Raw genomic sequence first — 23,141 nt, forward strand, 5'->3', positions numbered from 1 at the left:
CTTTTCTGCTCACCTCTATCTGTGTCTCCCAGTTGCACTTCTATATTTGGAAGACAGAAGCTGGACTAAATCTAGTCAGGGGTTGCTCTGAGCTCAGCTGGGGTTCCCAAGCCCCACAGATGGTTACAAGTGTCTTACTTTTCTTACAGGTGGTGCCTGGCAAGGCTGTTCTTGACAGAAGGTGCTGGTGGTGTAGTGGTGAGACTAGCTTCCTTCCAAGCAGTTGACCCGGGTTCGACTCTTAGCCAACACAATGGCCAATGTTCTGCAGAAGAACAGAGCATGGAGGCCAGGCACTTCATGGCTGCGTGCCTGTGAGTGTGCGAGGCAGGCACACACGCAGTGTTCTGACGTCACCACCTCCAGGAGCACAGCCATGGGGCACCCAGGAAAGCAAGGCCAGGGCAAAGTACCACTTGGTTTGCCCTGGCAGCACCACAGGCCAGGCTTTTGGCCCAGGGGAGTGCCAAGTGCTTGGCGCAGAGGCACTGGCTGTAGCAGGCACACAGCCCAGTGCTCCCTGGTGGTCTAGTGGTTAGGATTCAGCTGCCATGGCCAGGTTTGAATCCAGTCAGGGAAGCCCTTCTTCCTCTTCCCCTACCAACCTGCAAGCCACAGCTGACTTAAATGGCTCACTTGTGCAACCCCCGACAGTGCCGCTGCCGGTCCTACACCCAACCCAAGCCTTGCGTACCTGTCTCTGCCTCCACCATCTCGTTCTTTCCCCTCAACCCCTGCTTGCCACCTTGGACCTTCAGCTTCTCCCTACTTCTGGGCTCCCACTCCCATTCCTTTGTCCACAGTGCTCCAGGCAGCCTTTCTCCATCCATGGCTGAAGGCAGCAGATGTACCCCCAACCCCAGTGAGGCCCGGTGCACATAGACACTCCCACAAACACGGTACCATGTATACACAACATAACACAGTTGTGACAGCTGGCCACATGGCACACACATGCGCACACACACTCGGGTGGCTCTCAGCAGACATAGCACTCTCCTAACCCCACCCAAGGAACACACGCCCTAACACGGCCACAAGCCTTCTCAGGCTCCCTGCCCTAGGCCCCACTTGTCTGAGCAGCCAGTGGCCTGAGACTATGTCACAGCAGAGTTGAAGGCACCATCTCAGGGTCCTGCTCTCAGTGGGGCAGATGAACATTGTCAGGCTTGGATCACTGGTCGCTGCAGTGCTGAGTGCCAGAGATGGAGACAGGTGTCCGAACTGGGAGCTGGCAGCCCAAGCAGCCTAAGGCCCAAGCCATAAGCCAAAAAGGGGGACAGAATTTGTCCACCTGCTGGAAGGCAGGAAGAGGAGGCCAGGGTGCTGGAGGCCGTGGGTTCCATGGGCCAGTTGTGCTGTGGAGGTGCAGGTGCATAATTCAGGACATCAGGGCACCTGAGCCTTGGCACTCATTGTGAGAGCAGGGTGTGAGAAGGCGAGCTGGCAGGGTGTTTCGGGGCAGCAGGAAGAGGTAGGGTGGCCAGCAGAGGAGAGAGGTCGGAAGTGCAGTACATGTGACTGGAGTGGTGGCAGGAGAGACAGAGGATAGGAAGGAGGAAGACTGAACAGGGAAGGCATCAGAGGGATGATGCAGGGGGCTCAAGGAAAGAGTTGCTCCAGGAGATCGGGGCTCAGGGGCCGGGGGGCTTGGAAGCACATGGCCAATGGTGGGTGCAAGCCTGGACGGTGAAGAGGCACAGGCAAGTGCCACATAATGCGTGTGGCAGAAAAGCAAAAAGGCATTGAAGCTGCATGGGCCGGGAATCGAACCCGGGCCTCCCGCGTGGCAGGCGAGAATTCTACCACTGAACCACCCATGCACCGTCAGTGGGCAATGCCAGGAGCCGCCACAGGCCCAGAGCCTGATCACCACGAGCTGCTCTATTGCAATTTACAGCTGCTTTGGGTGAAGCAGGGTGCTCATGAGCAGGTAGGAGAGGCTCCATGGGCCTCTAGGCCCCAGGATACATGGCAAGCAGTATACAGAATTGGGGGATGGCTGGCAGGAGTGGGGTGGGGGTGGGGGGTTGGGGTTGGATGGCTGGAGGTGGGGTCTTGGAGGAAGGGGGAGTGAGAGAGAGACAAGCAGACAGAGAAAGAGAGAGAAGCACAGAGCTTCAGCTCCTGCTGGGTTGTTGTCTGCATCCCAGGGCACGGGGAAGGAGGGGCGCTGGAGCCCAGAGAGAGCCAGGAAGCAGCCGGCCAGACCCGGCCCTCTGCCCAGGTCCCCGTCAGAGCAGGTGACTCGGGGCGGTCCCCGTGGTGGTGGGCTCGGGTGTGAGCCACGGCTGCAACAGGAGCACCGGCTGAAGGCGGGTGTGTGGCCGGCCGCCACGCTGGGTGGGGCGCGCCTGCCCATGGAGCCCCCCGCCCCGCCCCTGGGGAGGCGGTGGGTCGTGGAGGAGAGCCAACGTGTGCAGCTGGGTGACCGCAGGGCGCCTGGGCCTTCGGCCGGCCACCAACCACTGCCCCAGGTGGTTTTCCCGACTCGTGGCCTCTGTGCCTCCTGAGGCAGCTGTGCTGAGGCCGAGAGAGGCGGGAGCACGGGGTCAGCCAAGGGCTCCGAGGAGCAGGATCCCGGGCAGCGCGCTGTCCCGAGCAGGCAGACAGGCTGGCAGGCGGGAGGCGGGAGGCGGGAGTGCGCGGCGAGGGCGAGGAGGTGGGACGCGGCCCAAGTGCGCTGCTCTCGGTGGGCTGGCTGCAGACAGGTGTTTAGGGGACGCTCGGGAGGACTGTGGGCGGGCCGCCCGTCGGTTCAGCGCTCTGGGGTTGGCAGGTGGCGGGGAGAGGTGGAGGAGATCTGGGGACTGGGGCTGGGAGGCGGAGGGTCGCGATGGTGTGGAACGTAGCGGGGAGGTTGGAGAAGAGCGGAGGTTCCTGGAAGGGGCGGAGCCAGATGCCTGAAGGTGGTGTCTTGGGGAGAGGTGGGCCGGGTACGTCGGTGGGCTGGAGAGCGTGTGCGCTCCTGGCACCGATAAGAAGGTAGGAGGCGGTGCTGGCGCGCGTTAGCGGGCTGTCGGCAGCAGAGATGGGTTGCGAGAGGAGTTGGTGCGTTAGAGCGCACACGTGTTGGAGGGGCCTGGACTTTGACGAATAGCGGGTAGGTGCGTCTTCGCGACAGGCATGGTCCAGGCTGGCTGCGACACTGGGCGTGCATGCTGGAGCAGCCCAAAGGATGTGCTTGTCAGGAGAAGGATTCGAACCAACGCCTCCAGGGGAGACTGCGACCTGAACTCAGCGCCTCAAATAACTGGGCCTTCCAGACGGCGGGCCTAGGTGTGTGGCAGGTCACCTGCTGGAACGATTCGCCAAGGACTGAGGCCTAAGTCGGACGCTCTGCCTAGTCTGGGCGCTGAGGTGACAGAGCACATGCCACAGGGCGCGCTGTTCCCCGGGGAGTCTCAGCCAATGCAACCGCCTTGCTGCCCAGGTGTGGAGGCCGCGCAGGGCACCTGGCAGCACCTGGGGGCGGTTCCCAGCCGCAACTCTCTGGGTCGCTGTGGTCCAGCAGTCCACTCCCCCAACACCCCACCACTTCCTACTCCCCACAGTCCACCCAGTCGTCGTGGTCCTCCTCACTTGCCAAGTTTTCCTTCTTGTTTGCTTCCTCACAATGCTTCCCTCTCCATCTCCCCGTTTCCTCCATCTCCCCCCCCTTCCCCACTCCTCCTGTTCCTCCTCGTGCCTGCCTTCATGGGGTACTTCGGGTAGTTGGTTCCATGCGCCTGGAAGCGGATTATTTTTTGGTCACGGGTTGGGAATCCGTGTGGGGTTGACAGCGCTGCGTTGTGTGGACTGGATGTGTTGCATGGGCATCGAGCAAAGAGGCTGGCGATGGTTGGCGGTTGGGATAGGGGCCGGTGTGTTGCAGTGGAGGGGAGGGGCTGAGCATGGGCATGCGGAGAGGGCCGAAGACTGAAAGTCACTGTCTTGTTACTGTAGTGGTGAGTATCCCTGCATGTTACGCAGCAGACTGGCGTCTACTTCCCCATTGGGGAAGCAACCCTCCCTTTTTGAATGCTACCCTCATGGCCCCAGTCTCCAACCTAGATGCAAGGCACCAGGATGCGCCTGGTCTGGGAGCGCCCGGCAGGGAAGTTTGGCTCTCCTACCATCTCTATGGTCATCCGGCCCCAAGTGTGTGCAGGCAAGGCCTTGGTGAGACGCCCAGGGCCGGGGTCGGGTGGTGGTAGGATGAGTGTGGGAGCAAGCCTGTGGGTGTGGACTGTCGTCAGGCAGCCGGTTCCCTTGTGCACAAGGCCTTTGTCCTCAATGAGCATGTCAGGGCCACACTCTTTCAAGAGGGTGAGGCCCAGGTGCAATGAGACACTGAGGGTCAGCTGAGGCCGGCGTGTGTACAGATCGAGAGTCGGCTGGCGTGTGGATGTGTGAGGGCGCAAGAGGATCAGGCAGGCGTGCTGGGCTTGGCAGGCTGGGAGTCAGGCATCCTCCAAGGAGCAGTGGGAATGTGCAGCTGGGCTCACCATCATGACACAGCTGTGCGGGGCGGCGGGGCGCTGCGGGCAAGCCGGGCGGCGCGTGGCCAGGCCGGCCTCGGCGGGAGGCGTTGGTGGTATAGTGGTGAGCATAGCTGCCTTCCAAGCAGTTGACCCGGGTTCGATTCCCGGCCAACGCAGCGCGCCCACCTTTTGGCAGAGGCGGTGGTCGTGGCGCGCGCCCGGCCGCCCAGGTGAGGCGGACTTGGCTGAGCGCGGCGGGGCAGGGCGTGCGCGGGGGCCAGGAGACGGAGGCGCGCCGTGTGTTTTTGAGGTCACGGTGGATGGCGGTCGGGGGCCCGTCGGCCGGCCCGGGCAGGACAGTTGGGGGTTGGCCGTGGAAGCAGCGCGGCAGGCCAGGCGCTGCTGCTGCTGCTGCTGCTGCTGCTGCCCATTGGCACCCAGGCGCCGGCTGCAGCAGGCAGAGGCCCAGGCCAGATCCGCAGCCTGATGCTCCCTGGTGGTCTAGTGGTTAGGATTCGGCGCTCTCACCGCCGCGGCCCGGGTTCGATTCCCGGTCAGGGAAGCTTTTCTTCCTGCGCACGCGCACACAGGCCAGCCCGCCGCTCTGCCTCCCGCAGCACGGCCCAATCACTTTTGCGCAAGCGCGCCAACTGTTAGTGCAACACTGCAACACCCACTGCGCCCGTGCCCTGTCCGTGCCAGCCCAAGCCCTGCACCTCTGTCTCTGCTTACGCCATCACGTGTTTTTCGCCAGCTGCACTACTTGAGAACCTTCGGCCACTCCCTAAGTCCAGGCTTCTAACTGTCCCCCTGCTCCCGCGACTCCCCTACCAAGTCCAAAGTGCCCCTGCCAGCCTTTCTGTGACACTCCTGGGCAGCCGGAACACCCCCAACCCAGATGTGGGCACACGCGCACAAACACACATCCACGCGCACACCCAGGACCCCACAATCCCGGAACAGCTGGTGCCTGCACGCACTCAGGCTCCTGTCCTCACTCACTAGATCACTGCCGCTGGCACCAAGCGCAGGAGCGCATGTGCTTCTGGATGCACGCACATACACACACACACACACACACACACACACCCCGGTGGCTCTCAGCAGACCTAGCACTCCTAACCCCACCCAAGGCAAACACGCCCCAGCACGGCAAGATGCCTTCTCGGGCTCCCTGCCCTCGTCCTTCTCCACCTGCCTGGGAGTGGCCCGGGCTTCCTTCGCAGCAGCAGTGCCTGTGCTAGGCAAGCCGACACACACTGTCCTGGGACACACACACACACACACAGACACACACACACACACAGACACAGAGAGCACGCCTTCTCTCCCTGCCCGTTGGGCCAGGTGCCAGGTGCCACGTGCCATGGCCTCCGTGGGCCTGAGAGTCACCAAGCAGCCCAGGGTGCAGTTGCTTTGTTTTTCCCACCATGAGCCGATCCAGGCTCCCAGGTCGGCTTGGGGCTTGAACACGTGGGAGCTGTCCCAGTGGGGCCCTGCACTTGGCACCCCTCCCCACCTCCACCCCCTAGAATATGGATGTGTGACCACCAGGCTGGAGAGCGCCCACAAGCTGAGCACTGGGCACTGTGGGCGGCCGGCCAGGAGATAAGGGAGCCTGATCCGGGATGAGGTGGGAGAGGGCTTGGGGACACTCCCGAGAGCCAAGATGACAGCCAGCCAGTGTGTGGGGACAATGTCGAGGAGAGGGAGTGGCATACGCTGGTGTTTCACTGTGAGAGTGGGGAGAGGTGGGTGGGGTGTGCCGGTGGGCGGGCGTGAGTGTGTGCTCAGGGCAGCGGTGAAGGGCGGAAGTCGCTGATGGCCAGTTGGAGCGGGGGTCCCTGTGGCGAGTCCCACGTGTGGGCCGGCAAGGCGGGGTCTCGCTCGCGACGGCTGGAGAGCCGGAGCGGCGAGCGGCGTGTTGCACGACGGGCGCGAGGCTGGCCCGGGCGTGCCAAAAAGGCGTGCTTGTCAGGAGTGGGATTCGAACCCACGCCTCCAGGGGAGACTGCGACCTGAACGCAGCGCCTTAGACCGCTCGGCCATCCTGACGGCGGGCCGGGTGGCGCGGCCGTTCCCTTGGCTGGGGGAGCGCGCCAGGGACTGCGGCCTTGGTCCGTCGCGCCGCCTGGGCCCTGGGCTGCGGGGCCAGGGCGCAGGCCGCCGGGCGCGCGGGGCGCGCGGCTCCCGGGGCAGCTCCGCGCGGTTCCCGGGGCTTGCAGGGCGCCGCTGCCCGGTTCTGGAGGCCGCACGGGGCACCCGGCAGCACCCCGGGACGCATCCCAGACGGGCCGCCCGCTCCTTCCAGTTCGCAGCGCTCCCCCCGCCCCCGTTGTGCCCCGCCCAGCGGGTCGTCGTGGTCTTCCTCCTCCTCCTCCTCCTCCTCTCCCTCTGGGTTTTCCTGGGGGTGCTCTTCCTCCTCTTCCTCGCTGTGCCCCTCCGCTGGCTCTTCTCCCCTCTCCTCTTGCTGCTGCTGCTGCTGCTGCTGCTGCTGCTGCTGCTCTTCCTCATCTTCATCCTCCTCCCTGGCTTCCCCTGGGTCCTCCGGTTGGTTGGCTCTATGCTCCTGGAAGCTAGCATGTTGTGGTCCCGGGCCGGGGAGTCCACGTGGGGCGAAGGCACTAGGTTGCGGGGACCGGGGATTGGGGACTGGGGACGGGTGGCGGTTGGCCCTGGAGCCGGTGTGTGGGCGGTGGAGGGCAGGGGTCGGGTGCGGGCGGGCGGGCGGACGCAGAGGGGTCGAGGGGACCCGAGGGTGGCCGCCGCCGTCCTCGTTAGTATAGTGGTGAGTATCCCCGCCTGTCACGCGGGAGACCGGGGTTCGATTCCCCGACGGGGAGGCAATCCACTGCTTTCTAAGCAGTTGACCTGGGTTCGATTTCCGGCCAACGCGGGAGCCCATCTTTTGGCAGAAGGTCATCGTGGCGCCGTGGTTTGCCTTGGAAGCAGCATGGGCCAGGCGGTGGTCATTGGAACCCAGGCACTGGCTGCAGTACAGGGCACCGGCTGCATAGGCCAGATGTGTGGCCCTATGCTCTTTGACAGTCTAGTGGTTGGAATTCGACTTTCGCCAGGGAGGCCTGGGTTGGATTCCAGTTCTTTGTACTTGCCTGTCACATGATGCTCCCTTCTCCAACAGTGGCTGGGTCCACCTCCCATCGGTCCTACATCCAGTCCAAGCCCTGCACTGCTGCCTCCGTCTGCATCATCACATCCTTTTTGCCTCCCTGTCACCTTGAGGCCTTCAACATTTCCCCTTTTCTGGGCTCCTCAGCTTCTCCTGTCCCACTGTGTTGGTCCTCTCTCCATCCACACTGCAAGGTGCAGCCAACACACCTCCAACCCCACTGAGTCTGGGTGCACACAGGCACGCATACACAAACAGTAGCTCGCACGTGCAGGAAACCACCAGAACACACATCTGTGACAGCCGTGAGACACAGGCCCCAACCCACACCGGCCAGGACATGCATGCAATCAGATACATGTCCTTACCCAGGAACTCACCACCAGTACCAGCGCCACACACACCTGGGGCTGTTTGCAGATGTAGCATCCTCCTACCCTACCCATCACACACCTGCACACACACACACGCACACACACACCAACACATGCATTCTCACACTGCCTGCTCTTAGCCCCAACCCTGTGGCTAGCAACTAGCCTGGGATTCTGTCGTAGCAGCAATGCTATGCCAGGACCAACAACCACTGGTAGACTCCTTCAACTCTGTTCCTGGTAGAGTCTACACCTACAACTTGGAGCACCTGCCTAGGCCTGCGGTCCATGAAGGCCTCATTCCAGGGGGCACATGCTCCAGTTTTCCCACTGCCAGCTGAGCTGAGCCAGGCTCCTAGAGTTCCTGTTGGGGATGCAAAGTGCTCCTGCGCTGTGTCTATGGTTAGATCAGCTTGTGGGTGGTGCCCATGGGAGCAGAGACCCACACTGGACAGTTCCTGCTTCTGACACTGGACACACAGAGATGTGACCATGAGGCTGGAGAGGGCTGGCGAGCTGGAGTACTGGGCAATGCCTGCAGCCAGCCAGAAGATAAGGGAGCCTAAAACGGGATGAGGTGGGGGAGGGGTTGGGGCGATACCCAGCAGCCCAGAAGACCGAATGTGTGGGGAGATGTTGCATGGAGGGGAATGGGGTGCACCCAAATTTTACTACCAAATTTTCAAAAGGGCAAGGAATCAATCTACAAGGTTCCAGGCGCCATTGGATTTGTAGTAGTTTCCTTTTCCTGCATAAGTACATCTCTGTGTGTGTGTGTGTGTGTGTGTGTGTCGTTGTTAGTCCCTCGGTCACTCTGGGTCTCCGTCCTAATCCCTGCCTGTTCTGCCAAAGTCAAGTGCAGAGCTCACTCAGTCTCTGTGTGCATGCAAAGGTCCTTCTTGAGCAAAGCTGACCACCCGTTTAAGGCATGGCTGGGGGGCAACAGGTCAGTGGGACACTGAGGGTGCCATCTCAGCCATGGAGCCATGCCCACAGTGGGGTTGAGGGGTGCGGGCTGAGGGAGTTTCACTGGTGGCTGCGCTTGGGGTAGGTGTGCAGTGCGCAAGCCAGGGATGGAGCCGGTATCTGTTGGCTGACATCCCAAGCATCCTAGGGCCCAGGGCATGAGCCCAAAAGGGTACCAGCACCTGTCTACCTGCTGGAAGGCAGAAGGAGGAGTCCAGGATGCTAGGGCCAGTCGTGTCAAGGGGGGCATTGGGGCACCTGTGTGTTGGCAGTAATTGTGAGAGCAGGGTGTGGGGAGGTGAGCCTGTGAGGTGATGTGGTATAGTGGGAAGAGATGGGGTGGCTGGCAGAGCAGTGAGGTTGAAGTGCAAGTGTGTGACTGACGTGGTGACAGATGAGGCTGAGGAAGGAAGGAGGAAGGCGTTGGGCAGGAGGATGGCTGAGCGGGGAAGGTATCAGAGGCATTTTGCGCTGGGCTCCAAGGGTGGAGTTATGCAGATAGGGCAGGAGGAGGGGGCCAGTCAGGCTTTCCAGGAGCGTGGCCAGCAGTGAACCTGTCCTAGTGGCAAGAAGGCACATGCCAGCACCTCCAGGAGCTGGGGGACCAAAAGACAACAAGGAGCTGCATGAGCCAGAAATTGAACTCAGGTCTCCCGTGTGGCAGGCAAAAGTTCTGCTACTGAACCACCCATGGTGGTCATCAGTGCACACAGCCACATACTCGGGCCCTGAGCACCACGCCTGCCATGGACAGCTGCTCCCTGTCCACTTACAGTGCTGGTCCCATAGAGCAGGGAACAGACATGCAAGCAGAAGGAGAAGCTACCATCACTTGCAGGGCCCAGGATCGTTGGCAAGGAATAGGTAGAACTTGGGGGAGGGGTAGTGAAAGAGAAAGAGAAAAAGAAAGAGCTGCAGCTCAATTCACAATAGCTAAGATATGGAATCAACCCAAATGTCCATCAACTGAAGGCTGGATAAAGAAATTATGGGATATGCACACCATGGAATACTACACAGCACTAAAAATAAATAAAATTCTGTCATTTGCAACAAAATGGGTGAAACTGGAAAACATCATATGTAGTGAAATAAGCCAGTCCCAAAAGGACACATACTATATGTTCTCACTGATCTGTGATAACTAATAGAGCACCTAAAAGGTAATCTATAGAAGTGAAATTGACACTTTGAGATGCAATGACTTTGAATAGTCCATGTCTTTTTTCTTTTTTCTATTTCTTTCTTTCTTTTTTTTTTTTTTTTTTTTTTGACAGGCAGAGTTAGACAGTGAGAGAGAGACAGAGAGAAAGGTCTTCCTTCTGTTGGTTCACCCCCCAAATGGCCACCACGGCCGGTGCACTGCACCGATCTGAAGCCAGGAGCCAAATGCTTCCTCCTGGTCTCCCATGCGGGTGCAGGGCCCAAGGACCTGGGCCATCCTCCATTGCCTTCCCAGGCCACAGCAGAGAGCTGGACTGGAAGAGGAGCAACCGGGACAGAACCGGCACCCCAACTGGGACCAGAATCCAGAGTGCTGGTGCCGCAGGTGGAGAATTAGCCCTAGTGAGCCATGGTGCCAGCCGAATAGCCCATGTCTTGACTATTGAGGAACAGGTTTTTTTTTTCATACTATTTGTTGAACTCTTTACTCTGTATAGTATAGAGTCAATCGTGTATGTATAAAGTTAATTGAAAATAGATTAGAGTAAAAATAAGAATAGGAGAGGGAGGAGGAAGAGGGGTGGAGTGTGGGTGGGAAGAATCACCATGTTCCTAAAGTTGTATTTATGACATGCATGAAGTTTGTATTCCTTAAATAAAAGGTTTCAGAGGTGGGGGAAGATAAGCACAGTTTCCCTACATACTGGACCCTGATACGAATGGGCAGCGAGTGGGCAGCAAAGGTGGGATTTTGTGTGGAGACAGTTGCATTGGAGTGTATGAGTTGCAGGGACCTGAGGTTTGCGGAGTGAGCCAGGGAGAGCATTGGCAAGAGAGTGGTAGGTAGCGCAGCATGGTGATGGACGTGTTCCAGGCCAACTCTGAGACTGGGCTTGAGCACTGGAGTGGGATCAGAACCCACACCTCCAGGGAAGACTATGACCAGAACGCAGCATCTTAGACCGCTCGGCCGGCCATCCACACACCTGGACTCATTCAGCCCCTCGTGTTGTGCCTCGGTGTTGGGGCACCAGTCCTGGGGCGAGCCATTCTCAAGGCATCCCAGCGAGCAGATCTGGCTGGTCGGAGCTTGGACGCCCCCACTACCCAGGTCTGGATTATCAGAGGTGCACTTGACAGCACCTGTGGCCATTCCCAGCCGCACCTCTCCGGTTGCTGTGGCCTGGCAGCCCACTCCCCAATCCCCTACCACCTCCTCCTTGGCACTGTCCTCCAGGTCACCCTCCTCCTGGTCAATCTCTGTTGTCTTCCTGGTCCTCCTCACTTTCCTCCTCTTCTCTTCCATACCTTCTCCTTCTCTTCATCCTCCTTGTTCTTGTCGTTTTCTGACCCCTACCTCTCTTCCTCAGGGCACACTGGTTGGTTGGTTCCATGTCACCGGGTAGAGCTGTGATGTGGCCATGGGTCAGGAGTCTGTGTGGGGTTGGGGTTCTTGGCTGCCTGAGGCTGACAGGTGGCTGTGGGTAGCGATGGAGAGGGCTGGCAGTGGTAGGGGGTTGAGACAAAGACCAATCTATGGCTTTGGATGGCAGATTTCAGGGGTGGGCAGGCAGAACAGAATCTAGGTCCCCAAGAGCTTCTCATGTTATCCTCGTTAGTATAGTGGTGAGTATCCCCGCCTATCACGCAGGAGACCGGGGTTTGATTCCCCGACGGGGAGGCTGGCAACCCTTTTTTATGGAGACTGCCAGACGTAGTGCACTCTGAGTCTCTGATCCAGACATTTTCACCCAGGAATGACAGGATGCCTGCCCCAGGTGTGTATGGCATGGCTTCCACGAGTCCCACAGGGTCTGGCACAGGTGGGAGGCAGATGAGTGGGGGACCGAACCCTTGGGTATGAGCTGCCGCCTGGCCAGGACTCTTGGGGAGGAGGGCTTTGGTGAGCTACGTGAGGGAGGACACGTGTCCCAGGGGCACTCCGTGTTCCAAGTGCACAACTCGAGCAGCAACACAGCGAGAGTCCCCGGAGGCAGACAGAGAGTCGGCGGGAATGTGGGTGTGTGCAGGCGTGCGTGGATCGGGCAGTCGTGCTGGGTTTGGTGAGGGGGTGCCAGGAGGACTTTGGTGGCCTCGGGGAAGTGCCGGTGGGCGTGTCTTTGATGCACAGCTGTGTGGGGCTGCGGCAGTGCGCTCTTGGCAACCCTGGCCATGCCTGGTGGGCCCACCCATTGCATGGGGTTGGTGGTATAGTGGTGAGTATGGCTGCTTCCCAAGCTGTGACTGGGTTTGATTCCCCCAGTGGACGACCTTTTACAGAAGGCTAGGTCTCGGGGGACGAACTTGGCTCAAGGTTGCCTGCATGGTGCAAGAAAGGTCAAGTGCAGTGTTTTGAGGTCACCGTGGACAGAGGAGTACAGTCACTGGGGCACCCAGCAGGAGGCCTGGGTTGTGGCTAGGCACCACTTGCGCAAGTGCTCAGCATCCAGGGGGCTCCAAGCCCTTGGCACCTATGCCTGGCTGCGACACATGCCAGTTACAGCCTAATGCTCCCTGGTGGTCTGGTGGTTAGGATTCGGTGCTCTCACCACTGCGGCCCGGGTTCGATTCCTGTTCAGGGAAGTTTCTATTTTCCCTCTGTAGCCTTTTGCACTAGTGGCTGAGGTCCCCTGTGCCTTGCTGCCTTCAGGCCTTTGGGCTTCTCCACTGTTCAGTGCTCCCGACTCTCACCCACCTCCCGCTGCTCTACCTCCATTCCATCCACATTGCTCAGAGCTTCCTTTCTCCTACTGCCTGACCCCACTGTAGGTCTCTCTCTCTCTCTCTCTCTCTCTCTCTCACACACACACACACACACACACACGGTAGCACACATATGCAGGACACCACCATCACACAAACCCATAACTTCCCAGTGGACATTCGCTCAACACACAGACCAGGATGCACACACGTACCCGGGGGCACATGTCTTCACATGCAGGATCAACACCACATCCACTACTGCCACCAGACACACACCTGTGACTGTCGGCAGACTACCACCAGTCCACACCCAACATACACACACCAGAGTGCACAGACCCCCAGAACACCAACACCTGTTCTCACATTCCCTTCCCTCTCCACTACTGGAGCCAGTGAATGGGCCAGCAGTGGTGCTGTGCCAGGACAAGCCTCAAGATGCCCGAAAAGGCTATTTCTCTGCCTCGTGGCAGGGTCCACACCTACCAGTTGGGCCACCTGCCGGGGCTGTGGTCCATGAAGTCACCATTCAAACTGGCAGGCACTCTGGTTTTGCCACCAAGAGCCAGGTTCAGAGAGTTCCCATTGGAGACTGGGCTGCACCCGTGTCTGTGACTTTGGCCAGCTTGGAGGTGGCACACACGTGGGAGTGGAGACCTGCCCTGGAGGGGCCCTGCTCCTGGCACTGGGGAGGCAGAGTGTGACCATGAGGCTTGAGAGGGTAGGGGAGCTGGACCACTGGGCAGCACAGGCAGAGCCCAGGAAATAAAAGAGCCTTATCTAGGAGGGGACAGGGTGGGCTTGGGGAGACACCCAACAGCCAAGATGACAGCAGCATGTGTGGGCAGAAGTTGCAATGAGGGGAGCCGGATACAGTCAGATTTCACCAGGAAACGCACGTGTATGGATTTCCTCTTTCCTATCTTAGTATATACATCTGTGGAGTGGCTGTGGGTCCCTCCATCCATCCCTGTCATTGTCCTACTCTATGACTGCTTCCCGGAGGTGAGGTGCAGAGCATAGTCTCCTTGCCCAAGCAAAGCTGAGACCCACTTAGGGCCAGCCCAGCAGGCCAGGCGACCTGATGCAATGCCGAGGTCAGGCAGCCGGTGGTGAAGCCGAGAGATTTGAAGTGCAGCACGTGTGATCGTAGGGGTGGCAGAGAAAAGGGGCGAGGAAGGTGTAGCGATGAGAAAGGTGTAGCACAGAAGGCCTCGCTGGAGGGGTGCTGGTTTCCAGTTGCAAGGGTAAGGTGAGCATCAGGGCCCAGTGTTGCGTGTGCCTTGGTCATTTGGCGGCAGATCGGAGAGCCTCTAGGGGCTGGAGCTGAAGGACCGAAAGCCAGTGATGAGCTGCATGGACGAGAACTCGAACATGGGCCTCGCTGGCCATGCTGCTTGTCATGATAGTCCCTGGCGCGTGGGCATGCAGTGTGTTGCACAGGCGGTCCCGAGGGAGAAGGAAGTCCACGAGTGGGTGACGGGCACCTCCCGCTGCTGACCTGCCCCTGATGGACCTCCGTGCCACCTAAAGCAAAGGGCTCCAAGCAGAAGAAACCCTGGCACCGCGGTGTAGCGGGCTGGACACCGCAATATCCCAAGCATGCAGGCGGGGTATGAAGTCTGGGGGTTGAGGTTGGGAGGCGGAGGGTCGTGGTGGTGTTGAACGTAGGGGGACAGGAAGGTCAGGGGAGGCCAGGAGCCAAGGAGCCAAGTCCAGAAAAGTGGTGGCATGGGGTGAGGTCAGGGAAGGTGTGTGGGTAGGCGCATGGCAGCGCTGAGAGGGTGAGAGGCGCTGCTGGCACGTGGTAGTGGGGTCTCTGGTGCTAGGCCTGCAGGTGGGCAGCAAAGGTGGGGTTGCATGCGGAGCTGGTGCGTTGGAATGGGCTAAAAGGCGTGCTTGTCAGGAGTGGGATTCGAACCCACGCCTCCAGGGGAGACTGCGACCTGAACGCAGCGCCTTAGACCGCTCGGCCATCCTGACAGTGGACCAGAGTTGTTGGTCACTCGCCTGACTAGCACCATGTGTGAAAGCCAGCGGGCTTTGTGGGAACGGGCGCCTGGCTGGCTAGCAGCGGCCAAGAACGCAAACCTCAGGACATGCCGTTCTCGGGGAATCCCAGCGAACGGATCTGGCTGGCAAGGGTTTGGAGGCCCCCGGATCGCAGGTCTGGTTGCCGCCGGAGACGTTTGACAGGCCCTGTGGCCGGACCCCAGCTGCGCCTCTTCGTATTGTTGTTGCCCCCTACCACCTCCTCATTTTACCCGCCTCGTGGTCCTTGCTCAGATCCTCCGGCTCCTCGTCCTCTTCCTGATTCACCCTGGTTTTCCCCCTCCCGCTTCACTCCCACCTCCTGATCCCCACCTCCCGCCACTTCTCCCCCTGCTCCCCGTCTCCCTTCCTCCTCCCTCTCCTCCTCCCCGGGGTGCTTGGGTGGTTGGTGTCACTCCACGGGGATGCAGTGGTGGGTCGGGGTCCAGATAGGATTGATGGTGGTCCGCTCCATGGGACGAATGAGTGTCAGTGGAACCGGCTGGCTGTGGTTGGAAATTCCAACAGGGAGCAGTCAGGTTGCGGGAGAGGACGCAGCCAGACCTCGGCGGGTAACAGGGGTCAAGGCGATAGCAACAAGCCTACCGCCATCCTCGTTAGTATAGTGGTGAGTATCCCCGCCTGTCACGCGGGAGACCGGGGTTCGATTCCCCGACGGGGAGGCCGTAGTGCTTTTTATTTCGTTTCTTTTTTTTCCTTCTCCTTTGCCGTGACAACGACTCAACGCCAAGGGACGTCGGGCCTGCCAGGCTTCAACCGATCTTCCCAGTTGCTAGGGGCTTGGTCTTCCCCAACGGTGCCCGCCGTTGAGACAGGAGGGAGTTGGATGAATAGGGGACTCTGTGGGTACGAACTGTCGCCTAGGCGGACCCCTTGTGAAGGGCTCGGCTAGCCAGGTGAGGGTGGACGCCTGCCTCGGGTATGCCGTATCCACAGCGCACTACCCAAGAGCAGCGAGCAGTAGAGCAGCCCCCGGGGGAGGACGCGGGCTGACGAAGAATCGGACGGGCGGGCGGGCGGGCGGGCGTGGTTGCGTCCTGGCGTGAGCCAATGGGGCGCTCTAGGGCGTTTCGTGGTGCTGTGGAAGCCAGGCACTGCGGATGGGCGCCTGGTCCGGGCAAGGCTCTACGAAGCCGCAGTAGCGTCGCGCTTCTGGAAACTCAGGTTACTCAGGGAGACCAGCCACTGCGGCAGGCGTTGGTGGTATAGTGGTGAGCATAGCTGCCTTCCAAGCAGTTGACCCGGGTTCGATTCCCGGCCAACGCAACAGCTCTCGTTTTTGCAGAGGAAGCCCGAGTTGGTTTTCCATGGGAGCAGCAGCAGGAGCCAGGCCCCATTCTTCAAGGGACTGTAGAGCTTTTGGCACTCAGCGCTGGCTGTAGCAGGCTTGTAGCTGGATCCAGGCACATGTCAAGGTATAGTTCAGTTCTCCCTGGTGGTCTAGTGGTTAGGATTCGGCGCTCTCACCGCCGCGGCCCGGGTTCGATTCCCGGTCAGGGAAGACTCTTTTCTTCCTGCATACCTGCCACATTTTCTCTCCATTTCCCACAGCAGACTCACTTCCCTTTGGCGCAGCCCAAGCCCTGCCCATCTGTCCCCGCCTCCATCTGTCCTGTCCTTTTTGCCTGGCTCATCACCTTTGGTCCTTTCTCTCTTCTCTCTGCCAGTGCCTCTCCTCCTGTCCCAGCTCCTATTCATCCTCAGCCTCTTCCGTACTGCTAGGAGCATCTTTTCTCTTCCAGTGGCTGGCAGCAAACACATCCACAAAGGTTTTGCGCGTGCCCACACACATACTAGCATGCACACGTAGGACACCACGACTACACACATCTGTGACAGCCTGCTGACACACGCCCAATACACACAGACCAGTGCACATGCACACACACACACACACACACACACTCAGGCACATGTCCTCATACACTAGTTCACCACCACCACCATCACCACATCCGGGGTTTTCAGAAGAAGTGCTGCCACCACCCCCTCCCTGTCGCAAACACCCCTGCCCATCCACACCCCAGGCCACCAACATGTGTCTTCACGCTCCCTTCCCTAGCACACGCTCCTCTGGCCAGCGAATGGGCTGGGATTCTGTTGCAGCAGCAATGAGTGCAAACCCCAAGCCACAGATAGGCCACACTTCTCTCCCTCATTTAGGAGTCTGCATTTATCTGTCGGTCCACCTGACGGGGCATTGTGGACTGTACTTTGCAGCTCGAGTTGGCAAGTGGCCTTTTCCACCTTAAGCCAATCTCTGAGAGCTCCTGTCTGGGATTCAACTGCATCTGTGTCCTTGACTTTGGCCAGCTGCAGTGGGGGGTGGGAGGGCAGAAGGGAGCGGGAGTCTATGAGAGCCGAGAGCAGCCTGGGATGGGCTCAGCTTGTGGCACTGGGAAGGCAGAAGTATGGCCTTGAAGCTTGAGAGGTCCAGTGAGCTGGACCACCTGGACCCATCTCTGGAGAAGGGAGAAACACCAAACAGCCAATGACCAACGACCACAGCAAGTGTGGGAAACAGCACAAGGAGCAGAGTCGATTCACAGGTAGATGACGGTGGATTCGAATTCCACTCCCGTTGCTCTTGAAAAGGCAACCAACCCACGAGGTTACTGTTCCTGGCCAGCGCCTCCATCCAATCTGTAGCTTTTCCATTTCCCACCTAAACACGTACCTCTCTAGGCCACTGTTGGTCCCTCGATCCATCCCAGTCAGTGTCCTACTCTGCTCCACCAAAGTGAAGTGCAGAGCTCAGTCTGCTCCCCCTGCCAAGGTTCCTCATGCACACAGCAACAGGGCCTGGAGACACTCCGGTGCTCAGTGACACCCCGGTGGGGATGTGGGGGGCTGGCAGGTGCCCTGACCACCGTGATTCCGCTAAGTGTGTGATGGGAGCATGCCACTGCTGGAGGAAAGCCTCTGTTTTGGGGTAGACATCCTGTGCCACCTAGGGCCCAGGGCAGGAGCCCCCAAAAAGGGGACAACGGGGGCCACCTGCCGGAAGGTGGGAGGAGGAGGAAATAAAAATGCAGAGCCAAGCTTGGCGAGGGGCATTGGCTGTAGCCAAAACCACAAGCTGCATGGGCCGGGAATCGAACCCGGGCCTCCCGCGTGGCAGGCGAGAATTCTACCACTGAACCACCCATGCACTGGAATCTGGAACTACTAGGCTTGTTAAAGGGCCAGACTGCTGGCTACTGCCTGCCGTAGACAGCTGTACACAGGGCTCTCGGGCTGGCGCTTGGGTGGGGGTAGGTTGGATGGGAACTGGCCCCTGTCCGAACTCCCAACGACTGCAAGCTACCTGCGTCGACGCTTGTGGGACCCATCCGCCCCACACAACAGACCGGCTGGCGCTGCAGCGTGATGGGGTTGGGTAGCCACGGAGGCTGATGTTGGGATGGGGAGGGTCGTCGCTGTGTCGGGCGTGGAGGGGAGAAGGAGTCGGGAGGAGAACAAAAGAAAAGCAAAACGATGTTCCAGAAAAGTCGTGGCGTACACGCGCGAGGGACCTGGCGTTTGCGGAGTGGGCGGGTGGCGGAGGGCGGAGACTGGCGCGTTTCGGGCCGGGCTGGAGCGGGCCAAAATGTGAACTTGTCAGGAGAAGGGGAGACTGCGACCTGAACGCAACGCACTCAGCCATCCTGACAACCGGCGACAGCGTGGTGTCATTTGCCTGGCTGGGGATCCGAGCTGAGGCCGGTGTCCCCGGGCCCACAGGAAGCCTGGCGGGCGGCAAGCGGGCTGTGGTCCCGACGCAGAAACCACAGTCGCGCTGGTCTCATGCAATCCCAGTGAACAGAAACTGGTAGCTGGGACTTGGACACCCCTACAGCCCGGGTTTGGATGCCGCGTGGCGCCCCGGGGCAGCAGCTGAGTATCCCACGAGGGAAAGCGTGGGTGGGTTCCCCAACGGGAAGACGGCAGCTGTTTTTAGCTGCTGCCTCTAGATCTCTGCCCCAGACGCAGGACACCAATGGCGTCCGACAGGCGGCCGGCCCACGAGTGGTGGTGGGCATGGCCTCTGTACGACCCACAGGTCCCGAGACGGGCAGGACTGAGGGACCCTGTGGATGCGGCTGCGCCTGGCCGGGCCCCTTATGGAGAGGGGCTTCGGCGAGTCAGGTGACGGAGGGCGCGTGCCTCGGAGCCACGCGGTGTCCGGAGCGCACGCACGGCCCAGAAGCAGCAAGACAGCCAGAGGGTCTCCGAAGTTGGGCGCGCGGGCACAGCGCAAATCTGTCGGGCTTGGAGGCGAGCCTCAGTGCGCACGGGTGTGCGCAGAACCCACAGCCGTGCTGGAGTTGGCAAGTGGGGCGCCGTGAGACCTATGGTGGGGCTGGGGCAGAGCGGAGCTGCGGGGGAACGCGTAGTTGGGGCAGGGCTGTGAGAGGATGGGCGTGTGGTGGTGAGCGTAGCTGCCTTCCAAGCCGTTGACCCGCGTCCGATTCCGGTCTATAACCCCCGCAGACCTTTTGCAGAGAGGGAGAGCCCTGCAGCAAACTTGGCTTCGTGGGCTTCGGGCCTGTGTGTGTGCCGAGAACGGAGGCCCTCAGTGGGAGCAGATCTGCTAGGGCACGCGGGAAGCCTGGGCCTCAGCAAGGAGCAAGAACTTGGTTAGCCATGGTGGTAGAAACAGGGTCGGGCGCTCCGTAGCAAACGAGCTCTGAGGTTCTGGCACCTACACGCTGGCTGCAGCAGGCACAAGCCAGGGCGCAGCCCGACACCCCTTGGTGGTCTAGTGGTTAGGATTCTGCACCTCTGGGACCAGGGTTCTGTTCCCGGTGTGGTCAGGGAAGTCGTCTTCCTCTGGGCCTATCCACCAGCCCGCCGGTGCCTGCCACACCCTCCTCCCGCCTTTGCACAACACCATGGCTGACTAGCTTCTCCCACGCCCAACGACTCCCACGCTGGCCCCTAGGCCCAGCCCGAGTCCTGCCCCTCTGCCTCTGCCTCCACCTATCTCATCCATCCCACCTTCAAGTCCTCGGCTTCTCCCTCTTCTGTGCCGTTTCTCTGCCTCATGGGCCCTGCTGGGCAGCCTTTCTCCTCCCCAGGGGCATTCCATGCAGGTAAACACACAGAAACTCACCGTTAGGAGCGCAGAGTCAGCCAGGTTCCCCAGCTGTCCCTAGCCAGGCCCAGAAGCTGACCTGCAGGTCATTTTATTATTATTATTTCATCATAGCTATGCAATAAGCCCTCATCCATTGGGTAACCGCTTGTCTACCTGGTACTATTGTCTGTAAGTTTATATAAGATGCTGTGTGCATAGCTGAGCCAGGATCCCTTTTGTTTGCTTGCCCGCAGCTGGGAAAATAAAGAGGTATGAATCTGTGATCGGTGCCTCGGTTGTTCTTTGGCCTGTCTGAATCTGGCCCTCATCTTCCTGGAGCTGAGCTTCTGTGTTACACTTGGTGTAGTCCGCAGGATTTGTCTTAGGCCAAGATGGAGCCCTCACCCTCCACCCCCACCCCCACCCCCACCCCCACCCCAAGGCAGGAACTGGGGGTGCCCAGCCCCGAGTATCTGGTTATAGCCTTGTGTGCCTGGGGCCCCCTTCCCCTCGCAGGAATGGACTGAAGTGGATGGCTTGCTCATTCATATAGAAAAAACATTGCACGTGCTGGGGGAGATGTTAGAGAAGGAAGGCGCCAGGGGAAGAGGCAGGTGGGTCTTTCTCACTGCCTTGCAACGGAGACCACTACTAAGTTATTTACAGAGGCCGGAGAACATGACTTACAGTGCACCCTGGAGGAAGAGAGAGAAAATCAGAAGGCAAAGAAAGATACCATTCACAGCCTGGAAACCGAAGTCGCCGCCCTCTGAGTTACACTCATGGCCTGAGATAACCCCGTAGTTGAATCCTTTGATGATGAGCACAGTACTAATCTTCTGATACTGTTCACGGCCAGTCCAGGAGCCACCCAAAAGCTTGGGACTCAGCAACAGAGGGGTCCTCAGGGGTAGCCACAGGTCTCATGCAGGCAGTGAGGCACTCAGTGTTCTGCCCGCGCACTCAGGCAGACGAGTAGATCTGGGGTCTAAATATTGGCAGAAGGCTTCTGATTCCACGGCAGCTTGGCCGCTCCCACTATGGGATGTAGGGGTGGACAGGATCTTGCTCTTGGGACTGCAAATGGAAAGTTTGGCATCCGTGACTACACCTACGGCAGTGATTTGAGGCCACCGGTCCTTAAGTAGGAAATCAGTGTCTTCTAAGCTGCATGATGGCAGGAGCCTGTACGGTCTGGCCTAATGCTGGAGACCTGTCCCGGGCCATCAGCAGGTGGCAGACATACGCTGAACCATCAACATCTGGGCTTAGACTATAGAAATAAACAATGTAACTGGGCAGGACTAAAGACACCAGGCTGACCTGGCAAGCAGAAATCCCTGGTTCAAATCAGCAGCAAGCTCTTTTCCCCACACTCACCCACGCCACCCCACCCTCGCTCCATTTTCCAAGCTCCTCAAGCTGGTGGTGAACTTGGTTCTTCTCTGGATCTGAGTCTCAGCTTTGGAGAAAGCAGCATCATTTTCTGCTGTCGCTGAGGAACTGGGAAGAGAAAGCAGGCAGGACTTCAAGATCATGCAGTGAGGGTGGTTTGAAGTTCTGGGGCTTAGAATTACCCAACTCACACCTAAAGTTGCAATCGCGGAGTGAGGAAATCCAGGCAGCAAGAATGTTGGTGTCACTAAAGACCTGTAAGTACAATCTGCAAGGCATGAGGCCATAGGGCAGGTCTCTGTGGCGCAATCGGTTAGTGCATTCGGCTGTTAACCGAAAGGTTGGTGGTTCGAGCCCACCCAGGGACGGCTGGAACTCCTGGTTCACATCCTCAGCTGAGGATGTTCTGTGTGTCTTACTTTTGTCAAATTTTCTTCTCAAATGCAAGTTCCACTTCTAACCAAAGCCTACAGGTTGGTTATCTGATATAACAAGTTCCCCAGCCCCGACTACTCTCTATACATTTTATTAGCAGCTATCAGGGGCTGGAATAGAGGCGCGTGCACTTTTCCCCTCTAAAGCAAGCCTCTGCGTCTTTCCCTGAGAAGCTCACGGCCGGTGAGTCTTAGCAGGTGGCGCTGGAATTGCAGAAAACAACTGTGTGTGTTTTCCCCCCTCAATCAAATCTCATAACATACCAAACAGCTGCAGCAACCCAGCACCTCTGCCCGATTTTCAAGGGTGTTAAGGACAGTAAACTCCACCTCTATCCTCTTAGGTTCTTGCATGGGCTGGAGAATTAAATCAATGTAAAATAAGTTAATAGGAAAAAAGCGTTCACAAGTTTTCCATGCAAGTTGTATGTGGCACAGAAGCTTTCTTAGGGAAATGAAGACACAAAGCAGCTACCGCTAACTTCCGTGCTGAACTGAACAGAGTAGACAGCTGTGAAGAAGCGATGTGTTCTGCTTAAAAGATGAGTTATTTCTTTTTTTTTAATTAATTTTTTATTTAGTTGACAGGTAAAGTTATAGACAATGAGAGACAGAGAGAAAGGTCTTCCTTCCTTTGGTTCACTCCCCAAATGGCCGCTACAGCTGGAGCTGCGCCAGTCCAAAGCCAGGAGCCAGGTACTTCTCCTGGTCTCCCATGCGGGTGCAGGGCCCAAGCACTTGGGCCATCCTCCACTGCACTCCCGGGCCACAGCAGAGAGCTGTACTGGAACCGGCGCCCATATGGGATGCCGGCACCTCAGGTGGAGGATTAACCAAGCAAGCCACGGCACCGGCCCCAGGATAAGTTATTTTGACAAGGGGCAGGGGTTTGGTGCGATGGTTAAGATGATACTTGGGATGCCTTCATCCCATATTAGAGTGCCTGGGCTCAAGTCTCAGCCCAGCCCTGATTCCAGCTTCCTGGTCCTGCTCACCCTGGGAGGCAGCAGGTGATGGCTCAAGTAGCTGGGACCCTACAACACCCGTGGGAGACCTGCATTAAGTTCCAGCCTCCTGGTTTCAAAGTGGCCCAGCCTCAGGTATTGCCGGCATTTAGGGAGTGAACCACCAGTTGGGAGAGCTCTGTCTCTCTGTTGCTCTGTCTCTTCTCTCCTCAAACCTAGCTTTCAAAATAAAATAAATAGATATTTAAATATTTAAAAGGAGAGTCATTGTAACAAGGTTGACACAGAATTCTCTTGACTGCCCCTTGAGGATAGGGATGTTGGACCTTTCACATAGGCATCTCAACCCCTGCTTTTAAGAAATAGTAGGGAGTTCAGAGTGAGCTTTTTTGTACCCTTTTTTCAAGTGCCCTTTAACTTAAATAGTCAGTGT

General features: G+C 58.7%; 7 non-coding genes across 7 annotated transcripts; 3 read left to right on the top strand and 4 right to left on the bottom strand.

Moving 5' to 3' along the window:
• Positions 1–1,752: 1,752 nt before the first annotated feature.
• Positions 1,753–1,823, bottom strand: TRNAG-GCC (transfer RNA glycine (anticodon GCC)). Its single transcript has one exon. It is a non-coding gene; the product is annotated as a tRNA-Gly (tRNA).
• Positions 1,824–4,953: 3,130 nt separating this feature from the next.
• On the top strand, positions 4,954–5,025 carry TRNAE-CUC (transfer RNA glutamic acid (anticodon CUC)). The gene has a single exon. It is a non-coding gene; the product is annotated as a tRNA-Glu (tRNA).
• A 1,410-nt stretch (positions 5,026–6,435) lies between these two features.
• TRNAL-CAG (transfer RNA leucine (anticodon CAG)) lies at positions 6,436–6,518 on the bottom strand. The gene has a single exon. It is a non-coding gene; the product is annotated as a tRNA-Leu (tRNA).
• Positions 6,519–14,703: 8,185 nt separating this feature from the next.
• TRNAL-CAG (transfer RNA leucine (anticodon CAG)) lies at positions 14,704–14,786 on the bottom strand. Its single transcript has one exon. It is a non-coding gene; the product is annotated as a tRNA-Leu (tRNA).
• Positions 14,787–16,284: 1,498 nt separating this feature from the next.
• On the top strand, positions 16,285–16,356 carry TRNAE-CUC (transfer RNA glutamic acid (anticodon CUC)). The gene has a single exon. It is a non-coding gene; the product is annotated as a tRNA-Glu (tRNA).
• A 1,579-nt stretch (positions 16,357–17,935) lies between these two features.
• Positions 17,936–18,006, bottom strand: TRNAG-GCC (transfer RNA glycine (anticodon GCC)). The gene has a single exon. It is a non-coding gene; the product is annotated as a tRNA-Gly (tRNA).
• Positions 18,007–21,603: 3,597 nt separating this feature from the next.
• Positions 21,604–21,677, top strand: TRNAN-GUU (transfer RNA asparagine (anticodon GUU)). Its single transcript has one exon. It is a non-coding gene; the product is annotated as a tRNA-Asn (tRNA).
• The last annotated feature ends 1,464 nt before the right edge of the window (positions 21,678–23,141 follow it).

Source organism: Oryctolagus cuniculus, chromosome 7, assembly GCF_964237555.1.
Source record: "Oryctolagus cuniculus chromosome 7, mOryCun1.1, whole genome shotgun sequence".
NCBI classification, from domain to species: domain Eukaryota; kingdom Metazoa; phylum Chordata; class Mammalia; order Lagomorpha; family Leporidae; genus Oryctolagus; species Oryctolagus cuniculus.